This window comes from Moschus berezovskii, chromosome 9, assembly GCF_049115385.1.
Source record: "Moschus berezovskii isolate FMDL1 chromosome 9, NW_MosBer_1.0, whole genome shotgun sequence".
Lineage (NCBI taxonomy): Eukaryota > Metazoa > Chordata > Mammalia > Artiodactyla > Moschidae > Moschus > Moschus berezovskii.
In genome coordinates, this window is record NC_142468.1 from 105,718,416 (window position 1) to 105,739,115 (window position 20,700).

General features: G+C 40.5%; 1 pseudogene; it reads right to left on the reverse strand.

The window, feature by feature from the left end:
• Positions 1 to 3,159: 3,159 nt before the first annotated feature.
• Positions 3,160 to 8,856, reverse strand: LOC148776951 (olfactory receptor 11G2-like; annotated as a pseudogene).
• Between the last annotated feature and the right edge of the window lie 11,844 nt (positions 8,857 to 20,700).

Below are 20,700 nucleotides of genomic sequence, written 5' to 3' on the forward strand. Positions count from 1 at the left end.
ATATCACACTGATATCTCACTGTGGTTTTGATTTGCATTTCTCTGAGGATTATGTAAGTTGAACATCTTTTCATGTCCTATTGGCCAACTGTATGACTTAATTAGAAAAATATTTATTCATGTCTTTCCCATTTTTAACCAAGTTTTCTATTTTTTATTGTTAAGGTGACTTATTTCTTTATTTGGATATTAACCCCTTATCTGTTACATGAAGTATTTGCTTCCATTCAGTAGGGTGTTTTCTCATTTTGTTAATTGTTTATTTTGTTTTGCAGAAGATATGAATTTTATGTTGTCCCATTTGTTGATTTTTTCTTTTGTTGCTTGTGCTTTTGGTACAAGTATTATTATCACCATTGTCTTGTATTAACCTATAATAGAGTGCAATCTATGTTGCTGTTGTTCAGTCACTCAGTCATGTCTGACTCCTGGAGACCCCATGGACTGCAGCACGCCAGGCCTTTGTCCTTCACCATCTCTCGGAGCTTGCTCAAACTCATGTCCACTGTGTCAGTGACACCATCCAACCATCTCGTCCTCTGTCGTCCCTTTCTCCTCTTGACTTCAATCTTTCCAAGAATCGGGTCTTTTCAAATAAGTCAGCTCTTTGCATCAGGTGGCTAAGTATTGGAGTTTCAGCCTCAGCATCAGTCCTTGCAATGAATAGTCAGGATAGATTTCCTTTAGGACTGATTGGTTTGATCTCCTTGCCGTCCAAAGGACTCTCAAGAGTCTTCTCCAACAGCACAGTTCAAAAACATCAATTCTTTGGTGCTCAGCCTTTTTAATAAGTCCAACTCTCACATTCATACATGACTGCTGGTAAAACCATAGCTTTGACTATCTGGACCTTTGTTGGTAAAGTAATATCTCTGCTTTGTAATATGCTGCCTAGGTTTGTCAGAGCTTTCCTTCCGAAGAACAAGCTTCTTTTGATTTCATGGCTGCAGTCACCATCTGTATTGATTTTGGAGCCCCTCAAAATAAAGTCTTTCCCTATTTCCATTGTTTCTCCATCTATTTGCCATGAAGTGATGGGACCAGATGCCATTGTCTTAGTTTTCTGAATGTTGACTTTTAAGCCATCTTTTTCACTCTCCTCTTTTACTTTCATCAAGAGGCTCCTCAGCTCCTCTTCACTTTCTGCCATAAGGGTGGTGTCATTTGCATATCTGTGGTTTGATATCGATATTTATCATTATCATTATTTATATTATTATATTTATCAATATCATTATTGATATTTCTCCTGGCAATCTTGATTCCAGCTTTTGCTCCATCCAGCACAGCATTTCACATGATATACTCTGCACATAAGTTAAATAAGCAGGGTGACAATATACATCTTGCTGTACTCCTTTCCCAATTTGGAACAAGTCTGTTCCATATCCAGTTCTAACTGTTGCTTCTGGACCTACATACGGGTTTTGCAGGAGGCAGGTCAGGTGGTCTGGTATTCCCATCTGTTTAAGAATTTTCCAGAGTTTGTTGTGATCCACACAGTCAAAGGCTTTGGAGTAGTCAATGAAGCCGAAGTAGGTGTTCTTCTGGAATTCGCTTGCTTTTTCTGTGATCTAATGTATGTTGTCAATTTGATCTCTAGTTCCTCTGTCTTTTCTAAGCCCAGCTTGAACATCTGAAAGTTCTCGATTCATAGACTGTTGAAGCCTGACTTGGAGAATTTTGAGCATTACTCTGCTAGCATGTGAAATGAGTGCAGTTGTGCAGTAGTTTGAATGAGTGAAATGTGCAGTAGTTTTATAGTGTAATCTATAAAAATACTGAATTACTACGCTGTACACCTGAAACTGATACAAGATTGCAAATCAACTATATACCAATGAAAATGGCCTAAATCTGTTCTCTGTGGTTCTGCTTTTTCATGTCTTACTATAAGTAAACTCCCCTTCCCTACCCCACCCCCTACAGGAATCCAGAGCTTCTTGCATTGAAAAAAAAGCAGATCTACTTCCGAGATTTGCATTTATACCAGTCTCTGTATTCACTGTTCTTTGCTTTGTGGGTTTTTGCATATTTATGGTATAAGATCATCTTCTGAAAGTGAGAATAGTAGTGAGAAGGTCTGGAATTTAGATATAAAGGACAAGAATCTCTGACTATGGTCATGACTAAACAGCTTGCATTAAACTAACCATTCTACAAAAAATAACTATAAAACCTTGACAAAATACATAAAAGGAATATTCTAAGGCACTAGAAGGCAGTTAACACAGAAAAGACTTCAGGGGATAAAATTCCAAGAAGGGAGGAACATGGAAATGAGTTTCACATTCACACTGGGGCTTTTCCCCTGAGGAATAGCAATCAGTAGGGCAGGAATATGTAGATAGGAAGGCATTTGGGAAAGATTGGGGTGAAGGAAGAATACTGTCTCAGCAAAAAGCAGTAGATTCTCCTCAGACTGAACTGAGGAGATAAAGGTTTTGTGCTTATGGCCAGTAAGGCACTTGGGGTTTGAGAAACAAATTCTAGAAAAGGAGGACCACAGAGAAGGAGGATCAAAGGGTAATATAATCTCCTTTCAAGGCATTTTTGATGTCTCAGCCAGCCATTCACATACAAGATAAGATTTCAAAAAAATCTAGCAGAAAGCAGAAATTGAGAGTCTAAAGTGCGGAGCAGATGTTTTAGGAGTCATGATTTTCAGAGTACAAAAATAGGAATTCAGGGATTGCTAAGGTGGAGGTATCCTAAAAACAGTCCAGGTTTGCAGCTGAGATCTCAGAAAGGTCATATTCCCGAGAAAGAGTCACATCCCAGAAATAAGAGCAAAAGTGGTTAAGGTTGTTTTTACAACATGAATCCTTAAATGGGATCAAACTGATCTGTTTTTACTCTATCTGCTACGTGAGGGAAATTTAACCTTTGTTGCAATAATATATCCATTGTCTTTATGATGTTAAAAATATAATGTGCAGCATTCAATTAAAAATATGAAAGTATATGAAGAAAGAGGACAAACAGTCAAGAACCATGAGAAGAAAAAATCAACAGATAACATGCTCACAAGATACTGAAATATTTTCTGAATAATGTTGTTTTTAACCTGAAAATAAATAGAATATTTAGAAATGTTTGCAAATTAGTAAATAAAAATTTGGGCTCTACTTGCTAAAGAGTCTTTTTGGTTAATAGTTTTTATAGTCTCAGAAATTTCTTCAGCACCTTTTTCATATCTTTGTTCCTAAGACTATATATTATTGGATTAAGAAGTGGGGTGACAACAGAATAAAACAGAGTCACAGTCATCTGCATTCTAGCACCATGATCAGATGCTGGGCTCCCATACATAACCACTACTGAATCACAGAACAGTGAAACCACAGTCAGATGAGACCGCAGGTTGAGAAAGCCTTTCTTTGTCCAGCTGCTGAAGGAAATTTCAATATAGCTTTTATGACCAAAGCTGAGGACCCCATGATGAAGAGAAAGAGAATGATGAGGAGAATAGGACTTAGAGTGGAGAAGACAAGGTCCATCACAGGAGCTTTTATGCAGGTGAGTGCTAGAAGAGGACCTGGGTCACACAGGAAATGGTCAATGATCCTGGATCCACAGAAGGACATTTGGGAGATGATGATGATGGGAATCAAAAACCAGAGAAAACCAAGTGCCCAGCAGCTGATCACAAAATTGGTGCAGAGATGTCCAGTCATGAGGGTGGGGTAGTGTAGAGGTTGGCAGATGGCAAGGTATCCATCAAATGCCATAATAGCCAAGAAAAAGCTTTCTGTAGAACCCAAGGAGAAGAAAAAGTAGAACTGGAGAAGGCAACCAGAGAAGGAGATGAGCTTGTTGTCAGAGAGGAAGTTGGCCAACACGTTGGGGACAGTGGAGGTGACATACCAGATCTCCAGGAAGGAGAAGATGGCGAGCTGGATGTACATGGGGGTGTGGAGTCTCTGATCACAGCACAGATGATCGAACCATTGCCCATGAGGGTCAGGAGGTAGACAGCAGAGAAGAGCACAAAGAGGAGAATCTGCACCTCCCTGGGGCAAGGGAAGCCCAGGAGGATGAAGCCAGTGATGGTGCTGGAGGTGTGGGGAGTGTTGGATATTTTCATGAGTCTGCGGGCTGTGAAAGAACCAGCAAATATCAAATGAGTTTGCACAGAGACATGAGGACTCAAATTTATACTTAAATCTTCCTGGGAAAGATATAAGGACTTGCATGCCTGAATGCTAAGTCACTTTAGTCATGTCCAACTCTTTGCGACCCTAGGGATGGTAGCCCACCAGGCGCCTCTATCCATGGGATTCTCTAGGCAAGAATACTAGGATGGGTTTCCATGCCCTCATCCAGGGGATATTCCTGACCCAGGGATCGAACTCGCATCTTTTATGTCTCCTGCACTGACAGGCAGGTTCTTTAACACTAGTGCCATTTGGGAAGCCCATAAGGACTTATATATCAATAATTTTTTCTTGAAAGATGAAATATTGACCTGGGTTTCCTCTTTACTCTCATTCATATTTTCATCCTGGATCCAGAAATAGATAAGCCCTTCTAGGAAAGGGTTGTAGCAGTTTTTGAAGATTATATAGACTTAATAGAGAATATACATATATTATCTTTAGGGCTTCCCAGGTGGCGCTAGTGGTAAAGAACCCATCTGCCAATGCCAGAGACATAAGAGACAAGCGTTCGATCCTAGGGTCAGGAAGATCCCCTGGTGGAGGGCATGGCAATCCACTCCAGTATTCTTGCCTGCAGAATCCCCATGGATAGAGGAGCCTGATAAGCTACAGTCCATAGGGTCACAAAGAGTCAGACACGACTGAAGTGACTTAGCATTTTTGCATACAAATATTACATTTAATAGAGTTGATCTATCTACCAACCAACCTACTGGTCTATTGTCACAAAAATGGAATGGATTTCTTCCACTTTTCAAAGAGGTGACATCATTGCAGTTGTGTCAGAAGCTGAATCAAACTATGTTGCACATTTATACATTATCTTACAGGGTTCTGATTGATTTCAAGATCAATGTGCAAGATTATTTAACAAAAGTATTCTCATTTAGAACAACAGAAAAAGACATGTTGCAGATATGCAAACTTTAAAAGCTACTCTGCCTTGAGATGCTCCAAGTAGTTACTGGAGGATAAGCAAAATTTTAGTTCTGAATCCTTACAAATCCACTGCTACTAGAATATTTAGAATTCCATGTTATCAGTAATATTCATAGCTTATATCATTGGGATAGAAATATATCAATAACTGTAGTTTGGAAAATTTCATATCTCTGTTCCAGGTAAGTACAGACCTATGTTGCCATGTAAAATAAATTAATGGAACTTCTTGAATTACTTCTTTTATGTGACTTTTGAAGCAGCCTTTATTTAAAACTAAATGATTTAACTTACTAATTTCATATTGTTTTACACTAATTATCTGTAATCATCAGATTGCAATCATCAGATCAACTATAGGAAATCAACCTTGATTTCTATTATGTTAGAAAGGCAATCCTTTCACGGTGGACCAGCGTGTAAGAATTATTAACAGAACACGTGAAAAAGGTCTGTACTTACCTGGAACAGAGATATGAAATTTTCCAAGCTACAGTTATTGATATATTTCTATCCAAAGATATGAGCTATGAATATTACTGATAACATGGAATTCTAAATATTCTAATAGCAGTGGATTTGTAAGGATTCAGCACTAAAATTTTGCTTATCCTCCAGTAACTACTTGGAGCATCTCAAGGTAGAGTAGCTTTTAAAGTTTGCATATCCGCAACATGTCTTTTTCTGTTGTTCTAAATGAGAATACTTTTGTTAAATAATCTTGCACATTGATCTTGAAATCAATCAGAAACCTATGAGATAATGTATATATGTGCAATATAAAGAAAAGCTATGTTCCCTACCCCTTGTTCTATTGTAAATCCATATTTTGGTTTTGAAGTTTGACACAGGGACTCAGGAAGTCTAATAATTTTCTACCAGAAATATTCAATTTCTGAGAAACCTACAGGATCAGAAGCAAAAGGTGGTGGCAGCAAGGTGTCATCCCTTCTCATGTAAAGGTATGGTTGCTTACATTAGTGTTGGAGGAGGAAGAGAACTGTGTTGGTTGGAGGCAGGGGAACAAGGCTGTGGGAGAGATTATAATACAAAACATATTCTTTAAAAACCCTTTCTGGGTCATTTTAAACAGGATTCCCTGATTCATATCGCATGAGGGATGCTTGGGGCCAATAGAATTCTTGCAGATATGCCAGGTTGTCTTTTAGAGTATATAACTGGACTGGAATAGGATTTAAAGGACTCTATTTGGTGAAGGGAAGAGTGTGTAGGTTCTGGTACTTATACCATGCAATTCCATTTACTGTCTTTCCTCTTCTGCTTTTAAAGTCATTTTCCTAGGGGCCCAGTAAATTTCTGAGACCACACATTCATTTTTTTATAAAGGAGAGTTGAAGGAAGACGGCAGAAGAGTATAACATCTGAGTGACTTTTAAGTCACTCTGTACCGGTTTCACTCATGATCAATGACAGTAATCATTTACCCTATTTTTGCTTCTCACCCTGGCTTTTGTAGTGTAGTTACAAAGTTATATCAGTCGCATGAGCCCATTGATTAGTAAAGAATAAAATTAGCGATGCAAAGGATTAATTCTGCTATGTGAAAAGGTCCTTAATGAGTTCTAAGTATTTTAGAATCTAAAGATAAATCTAGATTTGCCAGCTGGGATTAGCCTTAACTTTGCCAGAATCCTTTGCTCTACGTTAACACTGCAGGCTGATGCTCATTATGAAATGTCCTAACAAAGTCTGTGTCTGTGCTAAAAGAAAAGCATAAGTCTATAATTCCTGTACCAATTCAGAGGAAAGTGTTATGATCAATTAAAAACAATTATTAAGTATTTTTGACCAGGTTTGCTTTGCTGGTGTTCCTGAAATTTCATTTTAGGAGTAAGCATCCGCTCAGCAATCACATAATTTGACCTATTCAATTGAATGTTGAATAACTTTTTTGGTGAAATTTGTGTCAGTGTAGTGTTTCTCCATTATTTAACCCTCACGTTGAGTCCACCAGAAATTGTTGTTACTTTTTCCCATGTCTAACGCTCTCGTGTTTAAGCTCTCATCTTTTCTTCCCTGGATCACTGTGACGCTGTCCTCACTGGCTTCCTGTTTCCACCCTTGCCTCTAGATAATGTGCTATCCCTGTCACGGCCAGAGCACTCTTTAAAACAGAAAATCAGGTCAGTCCCTTTTCTTGTGCACATACTTCAGTTAGCTTCCCAATGCACTGAAAATAAAATCTTCACACCACACTATTAGATGACCCCTTGTAACATCTCCAACCTCATCTCATGGCTGTATTAATCAATCATATACATTCTATATCTCTCAAACACATACATACACACACACGTTAGAAACACATACTCTGTTTTGCAAAGGACTCTGAAGTTTGAATTTAATATAACTCTGATGTGTTATATTAACACAGTTTCTGAGTAACAGAAAGTTAGTCTTCTATTAATTTTTTAATTTAAATTAAAAATATAAGAATTCTTAGCTCACTGTCTATACAAGAATGGGCAGCAGGCCAGATCTGGACCATTGGCCATAATTTGCTGACTCCTGTTCCATGCATTTTTAAGGATAGGAAAGCAATGACAATCACTTTACTGTGAAACAATAGAAGCCCCTTGGTCCAGCAAGAATCTTATTAGATAGGAAGGGAGGAGACCACTAGAGGCACACACCCATGCATGCATGGCTTCCTTCTTCCCCACAGTACTTCAGTAATGTAACACTGGCCTTCTTTCAGTTTCTAGAAATAGCCAAGTACTTTTCTGACCCAGGGTCTTTGTTCTTATTGTCCTCCATGGTCATTCTTAATTCCTAGTTCTCAGCATAGTATGAGGAAGATAGTATATATTTGTAATTTTTTTGGAAAGAAATGATTGTCCTCACTGTTACCAACATAGAGAATATAGATAGATAATATAGAGATATCTACCAATTAGTTTCTTTGAGCTTCATAGAGCCTGTGAGATGAAGTTTTAGGAAATAAATTATATAAGAAAGGGCTCCAAATGATCTGAGACTAGGAGAGTATTGGCCCAGACATGAGAGGAATCCATTTAAAGGAAGTAACGGGAGCTAAGTTTCTGTGTGGAACAATGTGTCCCATCCCAGGTGGCTTACTCTGTATTGCTAGAGATAATAATGGACCCCAGCTGTAGATGTTAAAATAGGAGATAGGGAGGGTAGGATGGAAATTCCAGGTTTAGCATCATGACAGAGTTGCTTAGTGGCTCTAGTGGAGTCTTCTACTGTCTATAAACTTTGGTTTCTTTATGTGAAAGGGGAGTAGGGTTATATAATTTTTAATAACCTTTCATTATAACATGCTTACTCCTATTCCAAGTATACTACAAGCACACGATATGGAGGTTTTATAGATCTAGAGGTGATATTTTATTTATCTCTCAGATGAGAAAATCCGTTAGTCTGTCACGTTTACATGAGGCAAAAATATCCAGGTGATTCCCTTTAGGGCAATTCTCCTACTTTGAGAGTCTGACAAAGCTGCTCTAGAAAATAAGAAAAGTGTGAAAAATGATTCTCTGCGTGTCATCACCATTTCATGCTCAACCTAACTATAAATTGTCAGTGGGTGAAAACAGATATTTTGAATAAAACATATCATTTGTTACTCACCTTTTATTACTTCACTCCTTTGTACAGAAGAGCTGTGGTGTTCACTTGACACAAGGGGAAGCTGGAGCTGTTCAGAGAGGCAGGACAGTTCCCCTGAATTAGCTGCAGAAAGTTCTGTGGCAGAGGGAATGGAAATATGCATACGGTGGTGTCAAAGTTGTGTTATGTATGCAGGATGTTTGGACTGAGTTTATTAACAAAGCCAAGCAAGATAAACTACTCCCTCACCTCCATGCTGTCTTGGAAAGGTTGGGTTAAACCCAATCTAGATTAGTCAGATTTTCAGATGTAATATATACGATGAAGGAAAGATATTTCTCTGAAATTTTGCTTTCCCCCCAGGGCTAGTCCACAGAGGCACAACGGGGTAGAAGCATCATGCCCTGCTCTCACAATAGCACATCCATCTGCTTCATTTGGTTTGGTCAGGAGATGTCACAGCTGTCTCATTTCTGCAGTGCCTTTGAAAACAAGAAAAGCTCTCATTTCTGAGAAGTGGCAGGCAGTTAAAGCATAATAGAAGAGCAAAGGATTTGGAGTAAGTAGTTGAGGGTTTGATATACAACATATAAACTATCTCTAGTTCTTCCAACTGTAAAATGGGTACAGTAGTACTTTCAGCAAAGTACTTTCACCAAAGTACTGAGGATTCTGAATGATAAAACATGTGGAACCTTGTCTAGGGCCTGACACACTGTAATGCATAGGAATTTTTAGCTGTATAATATACAGCTGAAGCAAAGTAAAATGAAGCTTTACTTAGAGGATAGTAGTTTTCTCACTCTTTTATATTTATTTCTCCTCTAAGCATTATATCATTTCCTTTCTTGAACAAGAGGACTATCCAGACCTGAAGTTTCTCTGAGTGTCTGGTCTTCCTGGAGAGGAGAGTTGGTCTTCTCTACAGAAACCATCAAGCGGTGAAGGAGTAGAAACTGGGTGAATATCCTTCTGTGCTTGCTGAAGGATGTGAAAATTATAAGCAGAGACTCCAGAGAGTGAGAATCCATGAGGATCTATTTACCACTTCCAGAAGGATCTCTGTGTTAGGAGACTGTTCTTACTAGTTATTCCCTTCCTCTGGGGCCTGTCTTCTCAGGAGACTGTGGTCCTTCTACCTTTGTCTCCCAGTAGAGTAGAAAACATTACTTTTTCCAGCCCCAAACTTCTCAGTGATGGCATGAGATTTCATCAATCTTTTGCCAATATGAGCCAACTCAGAGTGCTGTTCAAGGGAAAGTCTATTAAAAAAAACAGTGTGGTGGCTGTTATATAGAAGATGTTCCTGGGCCTCTAGTTCAGTTCAGTTCAGTTCAGTTGCTCAGTCGTGTTCGACTCTCTGAGACCCCATGAATCACAGCACGCCAGGCCTCTTTGTCCATCACCAACTCCCGGAGTTCACTCAAACTCATGTCCACAGAGTCAGTGATGCCATCCATCCATCTCATTCTCGGTCGTCCCCTTCTCCACCCGCCCCCAACCTTTCCCAGCATCAGAGTCTTTTCCAGTGAGTCAACTCATTGCATGAGGCAGCCAAAGTATTGCAGTTTCAGCTTTAGCATCAGTCCCTCCAATGAACATCCAGGATTGATCTCCCTTAGAATGGACCGGTTGGATCTCCTTGCAGTACAAGGGACTCTTAAGAGTCTTCTCCAACACCACAGTTCAAAAGCATCAATTCTTCGGCGATCAGCTTTCTTCACAGTCCAACTCTCACATCCAAACATGACCACGAGAAAAACCATAGCCTTGACCAGATAGACCTTTGTTGGCAAAGTAAGGTCTCTGCTTTTTAATATATTATCAAAGTTGGTCATAACTTTCCTTCCAAGGAGCAAGCGTCTTTTAATTTCATGGCTGCAATCAGCATCTGCAGTGATTTTGGAGCCCAAAAAAATAAAGTCTGACACTGTTTCCACTGTTTTTCCATCTATTTCCCATGAAGCGATGGGACCAGAGGCCATGATCTTTGTTTTCTGAATGTTGATCTTCATGCCAACCTTTTCACTCTCCTCTTTCACTTTCATCAAGAGGCTTTTGAGTTCCTCTTCAAATTCTGCCATAAGGGTAGTATCATCTGCATATCTGAGGTTATTGATATTTCTCCCGGCAATCTTGATTCCAGCTTGTGGTACTTCCAGCCCAGTGTTCATCATGATGTACTCTGCATATAAGTTAAATAAGCAAGGTGACAATATACAACCTTGACGTACTCCTTTTCCTATTTGGAACCAGTCTGTTGTTCCATATACAGTTCTGACTGCTGCTTCCTGACCTGCATACAGGTTTCTCAAGAGGCAGGTCAGGTGGTCTGGTATTCCCACCTCTTTCAGAATTTTCCACAGTTTATTGTGATCCACACAGTCAAAGGCTTTGGCATAGTCAATGAAGCAGAAATAGATGTTTTTCTGGAACTCTCTTGCTTTCTCCATGATCCAGAGGATGTTGGCAATTTGATCTCTGGTGCCTCTGCCTTTTCTAAAACCTGCTTGAACATCTGGGAGTTCACGGTTCACATATTGCTGAAGCCTGGCTTGGAGAATTTTGAGCATGACTTTACTAGCGTGTGAGATGAGTGCAATTGTGCGATAGTTTGAGCATTCTTTGGGATTGGAATGAAGACTGACCTTTTCCAGTCCTGTGGCCACTGCTGAGTTTTCCAAATTTGCTGGCATATTGAGTGCAGCACTTTCACAGCATCATCTTTCAAGATTTGAAATAGCTCAAGTGGAATTCCATCACCACCACTAGCTTTGTTCGTAGTGATGCTTTCTAAGGCCCACTTGACTTCACATTCCAAGATGTCTGACTCTAGGTCAGTGATCACGTTATCGTGACTATCTTGGTCGTGAAGATCTTTTTTGTACAGTTCTTCTGTGTATTCCTGCCACCTCTTCTTAATATCTTCTGCTTCTGTTAGGTCCATACCATTTCTGTCTTTTATTGAGCCCATCTTTGCATGAAATGTTCCCTTGGAATCTCTAATTTTCTTGAAGAGATCTCTTGTTTTTCCTATTCTGTTGTTTTCCTCTATTTCTTTGCACTGATCACTGAGGAAGGCTTTCTTATCTCTCTTTGCTATTCTTTGGAACTCTGCATTCAGATGCCTATATGTTTCCTTTTCTCCTTTGGTTTTCTCTTCTCTTCTTTACACAGCTATTTGTAAGTCCTCCTCAGACAGCCATTTTGCCGTTTTGCATTTCTTTTCCATGGGGATGGTCTTGGTCCCTGTCTCCTGTACAATGTCATGAACCTCCGTCCAGAGTTCATCTGGCACTCTATCTATCAGATCTAGTCCCTTAAATCTATTTCTCACTTCCACTGTATAATCATAAGGGATTTGATTTAGGTCATATCTGAATGGTCTAGTGGTTTTCCCTACTTTCAAATTAAGTCTGAATTTGGCAATAAGGATTTCATGATCTGAGCCACAGTCAGCTCCTGGTCTTGTTTTTGCTAACTGTATAGAGCTTCTCCATCTTTGGTTGCCAAGAATATAATCAATCTGATTTCGGTGTTGACCATCTGGTGATGTCCATGTGTAGAGTCTTCTCTTGTGTTGTTGGAAGAGGGTGTTTGCTATGACCAGTGCATTCTCTTGACAAAACTCTATTAGCCTTTTCCCTGCTTCATTCCATGCTCCAAATTTGCCTGTTACTCCAGGTGTTTCTTGCCTTCCTAATTTTGCATTCCAGTCCCCTATAATGAAAAGGACATCTTTTTTGGGTATTAGTTCTAAAAGGTCTTGTAGGTCTTCATAGAACCATTCAACTTTGGCTTCTTCAGTGTTACTGGTTGGGGCATAGGCCTGATTACTGTAATATTGAATGGTTTGCCTTGGAAACGAACAGAAATCATTCTGTCGTTTTTAAGACTGCATCCAAGTACTGCATTTCAGACTCTCTTGTTGGCTATGATGGCTACTCCATTTCTTCTAAGGGATTCCTGCCCACAGTAGTAGATATAATGGTCATCTGAGTTAAATTCACCCATTCCAGTCCATTTTAATTCACTGATTCCTAGAATGTCTATGTTCACTCTTGCCATCTCCTGTTTGACCACTTCCACTTTGCCTTGATTCATGGACCAAACATCCCAGGTTCCTATGCATTATTGCTCTTTACAGCACCAGACCTTGCTTCTATCACTGGTCACATCCACAACTGGGTATTGCTTTTGCTCCATCCCTTTACTCCTTCCAGAGTTATTTCTCCACCGATCTCCAGTAGCATACTGGGCACCTACCGACCTGGGGAATTCCTCATTCAGTATCCTATCATTTTGCCCTTTGATACTGTTCATGGGGTTCTCAAGGCAAGCATCCTGAAGTGGTTTGCCATTCCCTTCTCCAGTGGACCACATCCACGTGATCAGATTGACTAGTTTCCTATGGTTATGATTTCAGTGTGTCTGCCCTCTGATGGGGAGAAGGCAATGGCAAGCCACTCCAGTACTCTTGCCTGGAAAATCCCATGGACGGAGGAGCCTGGTAGGCTGCAGTCCATGGGGTCGCTACGAGTCAGACATGGCTAATCGACTTCACTTTCACTTTTCACTTATTGGAGAAGGAAATGGCAACCGACTCCAGTGTTCTTGCCTGGAGAATCCCAGGGACGGGGGAGCCTGGTGAGCTGCCGTCTATGGGGTCACACAGAGTCGGACACGACTAAAGTGACTTAGCAGCAGCAGCAGCCCTCTGATGCCCCCTTGTAATACCTACCATCTTATTTGGGTTTCTCTTACCTTGGGCGTGGGATATCTCTTCACAACTGCTCCAAGAAAGCGCAGCCGCTGCACCTTCCCTTGGATGAGGGGTATCTCCTCAAGGCCGCCCCTCCTGACCTTGAACGTGGAGTAGCTCCTCTGGCCCTCCTGTGGTTGCGCAGCCACCGCCTCTTGAATGTGGGGCAGCTCTCTCACGTCTGCACCGCCGGGCCGGGCGTCTCCCGCGTCTGCGCCGCCGGGGCGGGGCCGGGCGTCTCCCGCGTCTGCGCCGCCGGGGCGGGGCCGGGCGTCTCCCGCGTCTGCGCCGCCGGGGCGGGGCCGGGCGTCTCCCGCGTCTGCGCCGCCGGGGCGGGGCCGGCGTCTCCCGCGTCTGCGCCGCCGGAGTGGGGGGGGGCCGGCGTCTCCGGCGTCTGCGCCGCCGGGGCGGGGCCGGCGTCTCCGGCGTCTGCGCCGCCGGGGCGGGGCCGGCGTCTCCCGCGTCTGCCCTGCCGGGGCGGGGCCGGCGTCTCTCGCGTCTGCGCCGCAAAGAGGCGCGGCCGTTAGGAGCTACCCCACGCCTGAAGCCAGGGCCGGCGGCCAAGAGAAGCTGCCTCACGTCCAATAGGCAGTGGGCCTCTAGTGAGTGCTGTCAATTATGGGTTTTGGGAACAAAGTCTTCTCTGATTCTCCTGACGGAAGAGATGGGTTGGAGGTATGATATGACTTCAGTCATAGAGGGCTGTGCAGTTACTCCAAGAATCAATCCCCTTCCAGGACCTCCCTGTTTGTATTATAGATCTACCCTTTCTCATTTGTGGTTGAGCCCTGTGAGTCTCAAACTGGTCTCAAGCAGGTGTCTTGATGGTTAACTTAGGTCCAAGAGAAGCCAGAGCAGAACATTCCTTAGCTCTACTCAGGGTTGCATCAGGGAGTTGAATCTAAGATTTTCTGATCTTGACAAAGGTACAGGTATTTTAGCAAAACCCATTTCTTGTCCCTCTGTCCCATTTGTGAAGGAGTTTCATGTCAATGACTTATCAGGTCATTTAACTTCCTTGTTTGAACCGCTTTGATGTTTCCCTCTGTTTACAACATGAGATTTGAAATTGGCAAACAAGGACCGTTGCAATTCAGCTGTAACTATTGTTACCCTTGTTGTTAAAGTTAAAATATATATATATTTATAACTTTTTTATTATATTGAAGTATAACTGATTAAAAATGTTGTGATGGTTTCAGATGGGCAGCAAAGAAATCAAGCTATGCATCTACCCCTATCCATACTTCCCCAAAGTCCCTTCCCATCCAGGCTGCCACATAATATTGAGCAGAGTTTCCTGTGCTAAAGAGTAGGTCCATATTTTATATTTTTAATCATTTCCCCACTATTTCTTGCAGAAGTCCTTGTGTCACAGTTGGATTGAATTGCTTAGACACACAGTGGAATATTGTATATTTCGGTGGGGTGAATAATTTTACCCTCTGAAATGCAAACAAAAACACTGTGAATGGATGACTACCAGTGGGAGAGTTCAGCCCTGTGGAGTGAGGATCCCAGGAGATTAACTTAATCATGCAGAAGGGAGATAACTTATGAAATGTTCTCTTTGCTTTCCTTCTTTCCTTTTCTTTTTTTGTAGTCTCTCCTGTCATTGTTTCCCCCAGCTCAAAATATTTTCTCACAGAATTCTTGAAGGTGGTATTAGTGCATTGTAACAGAACTCATCGGTTGCCAGTCCATATTCCCTTTGTATTTTCTCCTCCCTTTCCACTTCAGTGCAACTGCAAGCTTCTGCATTTGTTTTCCTGAGAGTTTTTTCATAACTGGGAAACCTGCTTTGGCTGCCCATTTTTCTTTCTTCCAGGCTGGAAGTTAATGACCTCCACACCTCCTGAAACCCTCAACTATGGACAGATTGAAATTGGAGTTTCAATATCCCAGGTCCTTTAGCAAAATATTTGGATAAGTCTGGAATGTCTAATTGCCTACCTTGGGATCCTCCAGAGGGATTAGCTGCATTTGCTCCCAATGGGAGTTGCTTTGACTATTTACCCTTTGTTGGAAGACTTCTCTTCCTTATTTGGCTTTTCTCTATCAGTCTTGCCTTCATTACCTAAATGAACTCTGCATTTGAATCTTTGTCTCAGGATTTATTTTTGGGGAGACCAAGAAAGACATAGGGGCTGGTATATTTGGTCTAGCCACCATTTGTGACACTTTTAGATAATCAAGTTTGTATCCAGTTTCACAAATTAAAATTTTTTTCCATTAAGCTTTTTAACAGCTTAAATATTGATATTGTCCGGTGGGTGCTATGTGTTATAATGGTTCCTTTAAGAGTACTATCATCAAACAGATTAATCATTATAAAAAAATGTTTAACTCAGTCACAAAAAGAAATGATGTACTGAAATACGCTACAACTTGGGCGACTTTGAGAACTTTATGCTTAGTAAAGGAAGGCAGTCACAGAAAGTCACATGTTGTATGATTTCTTCATATGGGCCGTCCAGAGTAGGCAAAGCCATAGAGACAGGGAGCAGATTAGTGGCTGCCAGGTAATGTAGGGGGGTGAGAATGGGAAGGGACTTACTGTAACGGATATAAGGTGTTATTCTGGGGTTATGAACAAGCTTTGAAATTACAGAAGAGTGGTGACTGCACCATACTGTGAATGCACTAAATGCCACTAAATTGTATATTTTAAGATGGCTGATTATAAGTTAAAAGAATTTTGCCTCAATTAAAAAAATTAGATCCTAAAATTAATCTAAAAAAAGAAGAGTACTATCATCAAAACACCACCGATCTGCAGTCAGGCCTTTTTACTGTGGAAGATGGAGCATGCACGTAGATTTTCCAGGTAAAGCAATAATGGATTCATGTGACAGGTCACTGATTTTTTTCTCTTAATTGGTTATTAGCAATAAGCTTTCTTATAAGAGAAGTTTCAGAAGATAGTATTCCACTGAAGACACAGCTTGATTAACACACCCCTGTGAGCATAATGCTGTTGCCTCTTCTCTTAGAGAGCCCAAAAGATTGCTGTATGACTCAGTGGCGGATGTCTGAAGTATAGAACCATTTTCTTGTAGAGCAGGTGCAGTAGAGATTAATTCATTCTGTAGCCAAGCCATTTGGTTTCTGAAGAGCTTTCAAGTCATGCTTTTATAGACCATTTTCCTAGAATGTCTGTACCACTGGTTAATTCAATACTATAAACAATTACAGAATGATACCACTATTTTTTTCATACTCCTGTCTGGTGTCAGGTTACCCATCATCATTTTCTGGTTTTAAATCCCATTATGGTTGGTTGGAGGAGCCTGGCGGGCTATACTCCATGGGGTTGCAAAGAGTTGGACACTGCTGAGCACACACACCCACATGGTTAGTTTGAGTAAATCTTTTCCTCGTTTTCTTCATTATTTTTTCCCCTTTCCCCTTCCCTTTCCCTTTCCCTGTTTCCCTCCTTCCCCCTCTTGTTCTCTTCCTCCCTCCCTGTCCCTCTTTCTCTTTTTCCTCACTGCCTCACTTTCTCCCCTCTTTTTGTGCCTTCTTCCATGCTCTGTGGGCTTTCCCTTGTGGCTCAACTGGTAAGGAATCTGCCTGCAATGTGGGAGACCTGGGTTCAATCCCTGGGTTGGGAAGATCCCCTGGAGAAGGGAAAGGCTACCCACTCTAGTATTTTGGCCTGGAAAATTTCATGAACTGTATGATCCATGATGTGGCAAAGAGTTGGACACGACTGAGAGACTTTCACTTCCACTTCCCATGCTGTGTGCTTAGTTGCTCAGTATCCTAATCTTTGCGACCCCATGGACTGTAGCCCATCAGGCTCCTCTGTCCATGGGGATTCTCCAAGACAGAATACTGGAGAGGGTTGCCATGCTCTCCCCCAGGGGATCTTCCCAATCCAAGGATCGAATCCAGGTCTCCCTCATTGCAGGCAGATTCTTTACTGTGTGAGCCACCAGGGCAGCCCAAGAATACTGAAGTGGGTAGCTTATACCTTCTGCAGGGGATCTTCCCGATCCAGGAATGGAACCGGGGTCTTCTGCATTGCAGGTGGATTATTTACCAGCTGAGCTACCAGGGAAGCCTTCCTTCTTCCAAACATACATACATAATATATATTTATACATATTTTCTTTATGCATACATCTGTTGATGGACATTTAAGTTGTTTTCATATCTTAGCTATTGAGAATAGAGCTACAATGAACACGGTAGTGCAGATGTCTTTTCAAGGTATTGATTGCAATTTCTTTGGATAAGTAGTCAGAAGAGGGGTTCTTGGATCGTATGGTACTTGTAGTTTTAATTATTTGAGGAAGCTTTGGATTGCCTGTTGATAGTCCTATCTTTTGTTTATCACTTTATCTCCATCCAATGATTAAAAGGAAGTTCATTTATAAATAAACTTAATAAGTAAATAAGTTTAATGAGTAAATGAGCTTAATAAGTAAAACACTCTCTTTTTAGATTTGTTGAATTTTGAGTTAAAGACTGCCCATAAACCCCTCTGGTGTAACTTCTCCTTCATTCCCTCCCTAAGCAAAAATAGAGAATAATCTTTATAAAAATAAATGCTGATTGTTTAGGATTTAACAGTAATTAGAACAGCTTGTGGATTTTAGAAATGTTAGGTTTAATTTTACCTTTTACATAGAGGGGGCTGAGGCTCAGAGGATTTTAATCACTTTCTGACAATGCACAGCCAGTAAAAGACAAAACTGGAATTCAAATCTAGATCATGGGTGTTTGGGTCCATTGCTCTTTGAGCCTGAGTCAATGAGTTGTTGGGGCAATGACTGCATTCTTGTGTGTTGCCTGCACAGTTCACAACATATTTATCAATATTCAGTCCAACACTCTGTCCTTCTCTGGCTTCTTTTCTCACTTCTGCTTCATTTCCTTACACACAACTGAGTGGTACTGGCTCTCTCTTTCTATGCTAATGACTCGTTCCTGAACATCTGCTGCACTATCCCAGCATGGGTGGCTCTGCGTATTCCAGTATTCTTGTGATTGCTCATTCATGTCCTTATGTGCTTAGTTTTCATTTCTCCCTAACATTATTTATCACTTTCTTTGTGACATGGACCCACCGATGTTCTGTCCTGTACCCTCATTCCAGTCATAAATTACTATTTCATTCCTTGAGTTCTACTTCTAGGAGTTCAGTTAAAATGCAGAAAATAATCACATCATGATATTGGTATATTCTGTAGTGAAATCAGTCTCAAACCCTGTAATCTCTAACCTACTCAACAATAATCTGGATCTTACAGATCTTTATGGAATGAGAATTAATCAGAGCTCATGAATTGTCTTTGGATAGCCTTGTAGCTAACGCCACTTTTTTCTGTTGTATGGGAAAATAACCTCTTTTGACAATCCAAACTGACTTATTTTTATTCTTTATAAATCTCTAGTTATTAGTACAAGGAAAAATATTCAGTATGTGTAATAAAATTTTAGTAAAGATACTATAAGCACAAAATGAAATGGTAGAGAAAAATATTTGCAATGCATTTGACAGGTAAAGTGTTAATATCTAAAATAAGTAAAATATTTTTTGAGCAAAATATGAAAAATTAAAAATGGATAAAGATGTTAACAAGCAAAAAGTAGAGAAAATCCACTGGCCAATGACATAAGGGAAAAAATGCTCAACTATCACTAGTAAAAGAAGTGGACTGTCTCTTTTAACCCACCAAACTGCCAAAATTTAAAGTAATTTTATTAGCTCCTAAGGGTGAATGGGTACTTATAGTGGAAACGTGATTGTGCATATCCTTGAGTGAAAGCAATCTAACAATATCTAAATATTAAGTGTACTGATCTTTGATCCAAAAATATCAATACATTCTTAGAAATCTATCTTATAAAAATAAAGGTATATGTAGTTTAGAATAAGGGCTTCCCTGGTGGCTCAGATGGTAAAGAACCTGCACGCAATGTGGCAGACCTGGGTTGGATCCCTGGATTGGGAAGATACCCTGGAGGAGGGCATGGCAACCCACTCCAGTATTCTTGCCAGGAGAATCCCCATGGACAGAGGAGCCTGGCAAGCTACAGTCCATGGGGGTCACAAAGAGTCATGTGATTGTGTGTATAAGCATACAATTGCATGTGCATTAAGATTAATATGGGAGGATACACATTAGATTATTCATATTGATTATTTAGTTGTGAGGTAATTGTGGACAGAAGTAGGGAAAGAATAAAGGTAACAAGAGAGGAAAAGATCATGTACATGTACACCCATGGCTGACCCATGTCAATATATGGCAAAAACCTTTACAATATTGTAATTAGCCTCCAATAAAAATAAATTAATTAATTTTTAAAAATTAAGAAAAAATGAAGATGGCGTTCTGAGAGACAGCTTGTCTGTTGTGATCATATATGTAAAATTATATGTGTGTATGTTTACAATCATATGTATGTAAATCATATGCATTAATGTAAATTTTACACTCTGTCTATATTATACATATGCACATAAATACATCTAAAGAGATGAATAACTAAAATGTAATGATATGGAACCCTGGACAGTGGAATTGAGGTGACTGAAATATATTTATACTTTACTATTTAAAAAATGTTTAAAATGCTATAAGTGCTGGAGAGGATGTGGAGAAAAGGGAATGCTCTTGCACTGTTGGTGGGAATTTAAACTGATACCACCACTGTGGAAGACAGTATGGAGATTCCTCTAAAAACTAGAAATGAAACCACCGTATGACCCAGCAACCCTACTCCTAGGCATATACCCTAAGGAAACCAAAATTGAAAAGACACATGTATCCCATATGTAGTAAACAGTGCTGCTCATTGCAGCACTATTTATGATAGCTAGAACATGGAAACAGCCTAGATGTCCACTGACAGTTGAATGGATGAAGTTGTGGTACATATATACAATGGAATATTACTCAGCCATAAAAAGGAACTCAAATGTGTCAGTTCTGATGAGGTGGATGAACTTAGAACCTATGATGCAGACTGAAGTGAGCCATAAAGAGAACTGAACACATATATACAGAATCTAAAAAATGGTACTGAAGAATTTGTTTACAGGGCAGCAGTAGAGAAACAGACATAGAGAATAGGCTTATGAACATGGGGAGAGGGGAGGAGAGGGTGAGATGCATGGAAAGAGTAACATGGAAACTTACATTACCGTAAGTAAAATAAATAGCCAATGGGAATTTTCTGAATGACTCAGGAAACTCAAACAGGGGCTCTGTGTCAACCTAGAGGGGTGAG